Consider the following 9,595-nt stretch of genomic DNA (forward strand, 5'->3'; position numbering starts at 1 on the left):
TAGATTTTACAATTAGAATGAAATGATGTATCGGTTTGGGTTTACAAATAAGATGATTAGGGTTTAGATTTTACAATTCTTACAAAATTATATGTCGGTTTGGGTTTACAAGTGAAGTGGTTAGGGTTTAGATTTTACAATTAAAATGAAATGATATGTCGGTTTGTGTTTACAAATAAAGTGGTTAGGGTTTAGATTTTACAATTAGAATGAAATTATATATCGGTTTGGGTTTACAAATGAGATGGTTAGAGTTTAGATTTTATAATTAGAATGAAATTATATGTCGATTTGGATTTACAAATGAGATGGTTAGGGTTTAGATTTTACAATTAAAATGAAATTATATGTCGGTTTGGGTTTACAAATGAGATGGTTAGGGTTTAAATTTTTCAATTAGAATGAAATTATATATCGGTTTGGATATATAAATAAACGGTTTAAGTTTTTAATTTTACAGATTTTGTTTCCTTATTTTATATGAAGATGAATGAATAGATTCTTAAATGCATTATGATATGTCAGATTCTCATTGGCTAAAATAATGAGAAGTGAACAAAAGGGTTCACCTTAGGAGTGAGTGAACCCAAAAATTGTTCTTTTTCCATTATCACTATGAAAATACCATTATTATTAGCTTTAACCTGTTAGATTATCATTATGTGAATCCTTAAAAACCTGGTAGATTATAAATCAGATTCTGTCCGGAAATACCAAAAGCTTCTGTCAGGTCCACCAGCTTCATAAATATTATAAATTCTCTACATCACATATCTAGTCAACGATTTTAATCTTAAAAAGTTATATAAAAAAGAACAATCCGACATATAACTTTATTTTTTATTGCGACCACGTCTGTCTCTGCGTCGTCGTTTAGTTAATTTCACATGGGCATGGTCAACGACGAGTTCTATCTTTCCCCAAGTTTTTCATTTTGATCCATCAAAAGTTTATTGATTCTCTCAAAAGTAGTTTTGATCATGGCAAAGGGTTTCTCGATGGTGCCTAGAGTAGAGCTAGAAGAAGATCAGACGACTTACTATTTCTCAACAGAGATGATGAAGAAGGTTAGCTCCATGGCTGCTCCAATGGTGGCTGTGGCTGTTTCTAAGTACCTCCTTCAAGTTATCTCCATTGTTATGGCTGGTCACTTCGACGTCCTCTCTCTCTCTGCCGTTGCCATCGCAAGTTCTCTTACTAATGTCACCGGCTTCAGCCTCGTTGTAAAATCCTCCTCTCTCTTTCTCATTTGTCTAACTTCTAGACCTGGTCCTTGGACTAAACAAAAGATTACCAAATGTTTTTTACTTATACTTTTTTTTTTGTTTATATAATGATTATATCTTTAGGACCACCAAACGTTTTGTTTCTTTAAAAGGTGTTGTGAAGAATGTACATTTTAAGACAAATTTACACATTAATTTTAAAGCTATGGGAGTGTATAACTTTTTCATTTCTTAACTAGGACTACTATTTTTATTGGACCTACCTGCTGACTTAGATGGTTAGTTTGGATTGGCAGGTGCGTTAGAGACACTATGTGGTCAAGCTTTTGGAGCAGAGCAATTTAGGAAAATCAGTGCATACACTTACAGCTCAATGCTATGTCTTCTCTTGTTCTGTTTCCCAATCTCACTTTTGTGGGTTTTCATGGACAAACTCTTGGAGCTTTTTCATCAAGATCCGCTCATCTCTCAATTAGCTTGTAGATACTCAATCTGGCTCATACCAGCTTTATTCGGATACTCTGTCCTTCAATCTATGACTCGGTTTTTTCAGTCACAAGGATTGGTTCTTCCTCTCTTCTTGAGTTCTCTTGGAGCTCTATGTTTTCACATTCCCTTTTGTTGGCTTCTTGTCTATAAACTGAGGTTTGGAATCATTGGTGCCGCCTTGTCCATAGGAGTTTCGTATTGGTTCAACGTAATTTTGCTTTGGGTTTTCATGAGACAATCTGCTCTGTATCGTGAAACTATGAATCTTCAAGCACAAGAAATCTTTTTGAGCATGAAGCAGTTCATCACCCTCGCGATACCTTCTGCTATGATGACTTGGTAATAAAACCCCTCTTAACACTATAAAGCTTCTTGGTTTTGTTCTTTATTGGGGGATTCATGATCTTTGATCTTCTATGGACTCCTAACTCTGATTTTTTTTTTTTCTCTTATGTTGGGTGTAAATAAAGCCTAGAATGGTGGTCTTTTGAACTTCTTATACTGATGTCTGGACTCTTACCGAACTCAAAGCTCGAAACATCGGTGCTATCCATATGGTAATGCACATATATCACTTTTTTAAAATTCTAACTTATTCAAACAACCTTTTGGGCGTCCAGTCTTTATTCTTTGAACAGCCTAACAATGACGTCGCTCCATTACGCTCTGGTGAATGCAATAGGAGCGGCCGCGAGGTTTTATCGATTTCCAAATTGATCATAAGAATTTTTTTTTTTTTGTTCTTGGAAAATTCCTTAGAAACAATATTTTTTCTTATAATAGCACACATGTCTCAAACAAGCTAGGATCTGGACATCCAAAGGCAGCTCGAGCGGCAGCTAATTCTGCGATTTTTCTCGGCGTTATTGATGCAGCGATAGTAAGCATCACTCTATACATCTACAGAAGAAATTGGGCTTATATATTCAGCAACGAGAGTGAAGTCGCTGACAATGTAACTCAGATCACACCCTTTCTCTGCCTATCCATTGGTGTTGACAGCTTCCTCGCCGTACTCTCAGGTAAACAACTCACATCAAATCGAAAGTCTGTATACAGTAGAATGTACAGAACAGAACATTTGCATATGTTACTTGACCATCAAGAAAGCTAAATGTTTCTGTTATGAGAAACCCTAAATATTCTTTCTTCTTCAGGTGTTGCTAGGGGAACAGGGTGGCAACATATAGGAGCTTATGCAAACATCGGGTCGTATTATCTGGTTGGGATCCGGTGGGTTCAATCTTGTGTTTCGTTGTGAAATTGAGAGGGAAAGGACTTTGGATCGGTATATTGATAGGCTCTACTCTACAAACTATTTTTCTTGCTCTTGTTACTTTTTTTACCAATTGGGAACAAGAGGTATATTTTTGGTTTATTCCTGTCTTATTGATTATCTTTTTTTCTTTAGTTTCTTTTCTAGAGTTTTGAATCTTGTTTTGATTTGGGTTTTAGGCGGCGAAGGCTAGAGACAGAGTGATCGAGATGACACCGCAAGGCGACCAAATACGGGAAAGCATATTACAAGAGGATGTACAAGTTTTGTTAAAAGATATTTCAGAAAATGTGTAAAATACTAAAATCACGTAACGTACTAGTAGTAATATTGTCCGTTTAATTTTTTTGTATTATCAATTTGGCAAATTTAATGGCTGACAAAATTTAGACTCGTTGAATAATAAAATTTGAGAATTGAGATGCAATATAATTTTATAAAACAAATTATAAAAGCTGTACATACATATATCGTTGACTTTTTAAAGGAGTTTTGCACAAACATTCTCAGAAATTGCGTGTCTTGACCAGTTTTCTTTGTGTAAGTAGCATTTTAAATATTTTATAAGGAAACTGAGGGTATCTTCATTGGTGAGATACTTTCCAAAGGTATCTCATCTAATATAATATTATAATTTTAATATAATTTAGATATACCATTATATTTTAAGTTATTTTATAAACCACTTAGTAGCCTTGGGCATTCGGGTCCACGGGTCGGATCTGAGTAGGAACCGATCGGGTCCGGTTCTTTCGGTTACATAAATTTTTTATCCATTTAAGAACCATTAAGATTCGGTTCGGATCTCGGTTCGGTTCCTCTCGGTTCCGGATCGGTTCGGTTCTACAATTTTTGGAACCAAATCAGAACCGAAACTTGAAATTCAATTTTTGGTTCGGGTAAAATGGATCCATTTGTATCCGAATGTAGAAAAATACCCAAAAATGAAAACATAAACTTGAGACATCATAGTTCAAAGTTCAAACTTGTTTCCTAACAACAAGAGTTCAAAGTCTAAAGAGATGAGCAAAGTTCAAAGACAATAAGACATCAAACACCAAACAAGAGACATCAAAGTTCAGACAACAAGAGCAAGACAAACAAAAACAGAAAAACTTGAGACATCACACACTAAAGTTCCATCAAACTATCAAAGAGACAAAGATCAAACTTGAAACTTGAATGCTACTTGAAACCGTAACCGTCCTTGCCTCCTTGGCTTGGCTCCTTGCGAGTTGAATTCATTTCATACTCTACATAACAAAACAGACATCAAACTTAACATTCAAACTTAAAATTCATCAAAGAGATGAGAGATCGAAAGTGTTTCATCAAAGAGAGTAAGAGACATCAAACTTACTCTAGTACTCTACAGTCCTTGCAAGTTGAACTCAGGATCAAACTCTACATAACACAACAAAACAAAAGATCAATTTTCAGAAACAGAAAGTAAAAAGCACATTTGAGTTAAAAGAGTTTAATAGAAGATATAATTACCTCGCATGAGCTCATCTTGCAACTCCACATCCGCAAGCAATTGTTGGATTGTTATCACTCCTTTTTCATTGACATGAATCTCACATTTCATCCATTGCTCTGTGCACATCAAGACTTCAATCATGTAGTGGGTTAAGCAGCTTCTTTGTGGGTTCAATATCCTCCCACTAGTGCTAAATGCAGATTACAGGCTAGACCGAACATCATAAACAAAACACCCGAGCTTACAAATCTTTTTTTTTAAAACCTCGAACAGCAAAGGCAAAGGTTACAAATCTAAATTTAAGATTAACAAAACACCCGAAGAAGTGATAAGTGATAACAATAGTTAAACAAATAATCGATTAAGAGAGAAATGAAACAGATCGAAAACATACCTCTGAATATTGGTTTCTCGACAACGCAGACGGCAGTGAGGAGGAGAGATTATTTAGGGATTCCAGTTTTCTGAATTAGGGTAGACACTGATATATAAGATTATAAGAGATGACAAAGATGTACGACTCGTACGGAAACCAGGCTGAATTGATTCGAGAAAGACAAAAATCAAAAGCAGATGAGTGATGATTCATCACATAGGTGAAGGTTTGGGAAGAAACTATTAAACGAAGAAAAGAACAACTAAAGATTGAGAGTATTATTTAGGGATTCCAGTTTTCTCGGGTTCTCGGGTACCCATTCGGTTCTCGGGTAATAACCGGACCCGACCCGATACTCATGGATATAAGAAATAATTATCCATCGGTTATTTTGGCAATAACCGAACCCGAACCGAATTGGTTATTTCAGGTCGGTTCCGGTTCGGATAAACGGATACAGTGTTTTTTGCCCAGGGCTACCACTTAGAAAGAGATATGTGTGAAATGGGGTTTTATTAGAGTACTAGATTTGGACCCGTGGTAGAGCACGGGTTGAAATTACTTTTATCTGTATTATAATTTTAAAATAAAATATAATTTATAAGACGGTTTAGCATTGTAAACTGAGAAACGATTGTTATTATTATTTTTTTTTGTATGAATATGAGAGATGTATTTTGGTGAATGGAGATTTGAATGATTTATATCAATGTTTTTTAACCATGACCGGACCGGCCGGTCGGTTCGATCCAACCACAACCCGATAGGTATTCCGGTCCGGGTAATCTCTAAAAATCTAACAAATATAACCCGCAAAAAACCAGAAAACCCGCTAAAACTCGTGAACCGGTGATTGAACCGATGGTTCGGATCGGGTTGTCGGTCTTAAATTAAAATATTTTATTTTGGTCACACTTTAAACTCAAACCAAATTAAAAATAAATGTTGTTATTTATAAAAGAAATCAGTTAGTTATTTTATCTAATCATTTAAAAGTTTAATTTTAGTTGTTTAGTACTTAACTATGTTTTGTTCATATATTTATAGAAAAGTAGATGTTATATTCATAAAATGTAATCAAACTGTGAAGTGATCTTAGTGCAGTGGTAGGAGGTAAGTCTATTTGTAGAAGGCATCATCACACTCGGGATCGAGTCCAATGGGCCCAATGGTTGATAAAAAAATGTAATCAAACTAATAAACTAATTGACTCGTAATTCAATCAGTCTGATTTGTTGACCCAATGACCCGAAAGATTTTCGGTTCACTTTCTGATCCGGTTTTAAAGACATTGATTTATATTAAAAGATTGGAAGGGTGTTAGGTCAGATTTTATTTTGAAATCCACAATAAAATCTCTGAAATCACGATGAAGTGTGACTAATTGCCAAGATTTTATTCCTTTTTACGCCTAACAATATATTTTTATGCTGAACACTATATATGGTGTAACAATATATGTAATAATCAAGATTTTTTTTGGAAACTGTATAAATCATTGGAATATTATCTTTAAGAGGATTCTTGAAATATTCTTAAGTGTATTCGTAATTTCATATAGCCCACGGACTTCATCTATAACTTTTCTTTTGTAACCAACCTATATTTAATAAATTAGCTATTTTGTAACCAACTTATAAAAATTATATATTCTACAAAAAAGTTGTATACTTCCGTTTTATTATACAAAAAAAGTTGTGTACTTTCTTTTTATGATTGAGAGTATATTTTTATCCCTTTTAATAATTTGGTTAATGTTGTGATCTATCAATAAAATCTCAGGAAAATAAATTGGTAATATTGTGATTGTAGATCTTTGGAAACAACATGATCTTCCGAAAATAAAGTTTAGAATATCTGAACAATCAATTTGGAATATCCCCGTTTAAAATTTTCGGTTACAATTAAGGTTTTATTTGTTACCATTAATATATGAACTATCAACTAGTAACCAATTAATATATGGATTAATCTATAACCTATGTATACCCTATTTGTAACCATTTATTAAAATTATAAAGTCTACCAAAATAAGTTGTGTACATAAAAAGGAGATGTCAAAATTCATAAACAAGATACTTTTGTCATTCATTTTCTTCGTTAAAGAGGCGTGAAAAAATTAACATAATTTCTGATAAAAAATATGATATGCGAGATTACGTCAAAAAATTTCCTACCCCTACACTGTAGAGTTTCAACATTTCAACTAACATTCAAGAGCTCTATTTCATAGATGAACTTTACTAAGAAAGAGTTGCAATAGTGTGGGATTTAGTCGGTGGACGAAGCCATTGTTGTGGCCAACCCACTCTCGAATTTCTACACTATCGGCTGACCCAAGGTCTTCAAGGGGAGGTAAGTGTTTGTATTCAATCATTTTATATATGTTTATTTCATGATCATAATCATAATCATTGTAGTTATAAAATATGAGACTAACTTATAATTGTTCCATAGTTAATAATTAGAATGATTATGATCATGAAATAAACATAAAGTGATTGTATACAAACTCACTTAGTGTTCTGAAGGTTGGGACTCTAAACTAGTTATAAAATATGAAACTAACTTATAAATGGTTGATTTGATGCGTGTGGCGGAAGATCTAGGAAAGGGGCGGCTTCACAAGGCAGCTATGGTCATTTTATCGACTGGTTAATTATCCTCTGCTAGGGGACGACAAGAGCTTCCGGCGGAGTTTTCAACCGGTTTCTCCTCATGACTCGTGGTCCACGCGTTTGGTGTGAATCTGTTTCAAATCTACCTGGAACATGCCGTGTTTATAGTGTCGCAAAGATAGTGTTCTTCTCCGATCATGTCCACATGGTATGTATTAAAATCATAATACAAATCCCGCATACACATAATAAGCACAAATACACCTAAACTTGTCTAAATGCTATACGAAACCGGTGAAAACGAGATAAAAAGGTATAAACCTGCTTAAACCATGAGACATTACATATGACACAATTGAAAACAAAAAAGAAATGGCACAATTGAAAATTAAAAATATAATTCGACGACGTAAAGCGACTTACTTACTTTGGAGCTAGCATATAAAATATATTTTTTAGTCGGGTCCATGGTTTATACTCGTTTTTTTAACTCCACACAAATGAGAAGGATTTTTAAAATTGTGCCACGGGAAAAAGCAAGCTGTCTTACCATCCGCCCACAAGCTCCTTTGCAGGGCGTGACAATTGATTAAAGTTTTGTGATACTTTGATATGATTAACAAAACGAAAAAATCCTACAATATATATTACTATTAGAGAATTTATTTTTCTAAATCATATTGTTTAAGTTTCACTATCTCACAATCCCCCAAAACAAAACAAAAATTAAAATAACTTAAAAAACAATTTTTGTATGTACGTATTACGCATATGCCAACACTAAATCGATCTTTCAAAACTTTAATAGAGATTATCAATTTCTAAAATTAAATCTCATAAAAAAGTTTCCCTAGTTTTTGTTCAAACTTTTTCTTTTGTTTTTTTCGTTTTATTAAAAAGCTGAATCATCACAGAAAGAATGTTAAACAGACTCACCTAGTCATATCTTGTGGTAGAGCTTCATAGAAGAAAAACAAAAAAAAGTATACCAATACAATACGAAACTGGCATGTGTTTTGACCTTTATACATTCAGAACTGTTGTGGATGTAATATTTAATTTTATATGGATTATTAAGAAGATATAATTATAGAAAAACTTCTGTTTAAAAGTGGAGAGGATTAAACAAATTAAAGATGATGACAGAAGGCTAGAGAGCACAAAGGAGTGAGATGCAAAGAAACTGCTCCGAATTGTATCTCATCATCTGTGCTCTCTATCTTCTGTCAACACTATCAATGCCTCCCAAATCATTTAGAAATCAGTATTTTGATTTGCGATTGAAAAACAAATATGGCGTACTAAAAGAACCTGACACAAACCTCTTATGGACATCAAGAAGTACTCGTTTAGAAAAAGAACAAGTTCGATGATCCTATGACTCAAGATCTTTTAGTGTATAGGCGTATGTATGGGTGTACAGAATTACCAAAAAGAGTTGTTGATGAGATGATGATGATGGTGAGATTTCTTGAAGTCACTATTTATAGACGCATAGAGAGCAGCAAGATGATTTCTCCGCGCTCCAACTAATCAATTGGTATTTTTGTTTCAGCAAGTTTGGAATAATGTTGTAATGAATTGGTTCCTTTGGTATATACAGCTTTCAAATTCTATTCTTGAATGGAAAAAAATAAACTTATATTCTTCTTGAAGAAAATATTATTATTCCCGCCGGTCAATGTCCAAGCTCAATACTATTTTGGCGTTATTTATCTGTTTTGCTATATAGCTTTACTTCTTCTTCTCTCTTTCTTTTTTTTTTTTTTTTTTTTTCAGTTTATACAGCTTTTACTTGTTTGTTTTCTTTCCTTTTGTCAAAAAAGCTACTTTGTATCTGAAAATATACTTGAATAATTCAAAAATAGGTAGATATAGTGCCAAAATAAAACCAATGTATGTATAACATTTTTGGTATGTATTTCCTGACCAATGTTGATTTTGGTAGAACAATGAGTCTCACTGAAATGGACGGCAGCTTTAGCTTAGATTTTCAATATAGATTTAGATTCGTTGGTCCAATCAATTTTTAAGGTTGAATTAGGGTTTTCATAATTATACTCTTGTGTTTCTTTCTTCCCGCTGTATTGTAGTATTTTAATCAATTTATTCACTAATAACACGGTCTCA

At 33.5% G+C, this 9,595-nt stretch overlaps 1 long non-coding RNA gene and 1 pseudogene across 2 annotated transcripts; one reads left to right on the top strand and one right to left on the bottom strand.

Moving 5' to 3' along the window:
- Positions 1 to 861: 861 nt before the first annotated feature.
- Positions 862 to 3,343, top strand: LOC104787675 (protein DETOXIFICATION 8-like; annotated as a pseudogene). Its single transcript, XR_015558534.1, has 7 exons — positions 862 to 1,223; positions 1,510 to 2,054; positions 2,186 to 2,272; positions 2,354 to 2,410; positions 2,499 to 2,737; positions 2,873 to 3,077; positions 3,171 to 3,343. The product of XR_015558534.1 is annotated as a protein DETOXIFICATION 8-like (transcript).
- Positions 3,344 to 3,946: 603 nt separating this feature from the next.
- LOC147944694 (uncharacterized) lies at positions 3,947 to 9,077 on the bottom strand. The gene is made up of 4 exons (XR_015557677.1): positions 8,895 to 9,077; positions 4,489 to 4,935; positions 4,352 to 4,395; positions 3,947 to 4,244 (listed from the first exon to the last, which is right to left on the bottom strand). It is a non-coding gene; the product is annotated as an uncharacterized LOC147944694 (long non-coding RNA).
- Positions 9,078 to 9,595: the final 518 nt, after the last annotated feature.

Source organism: Camelina sativa, chromosome 5 (assembly GCF_030686135.1).
Source record: "Camelina sativa cultivar CO46 ecotype springtype chromosome 5, ASM3068613v1".
In the NCBI taxonomy this organism is placed as follows: Eukaryota; Viridiplantae; Streptophyta; class Magnoliopsida; order Brassicales; family Brassicaceae; genus Camelina; species Camelina sativa.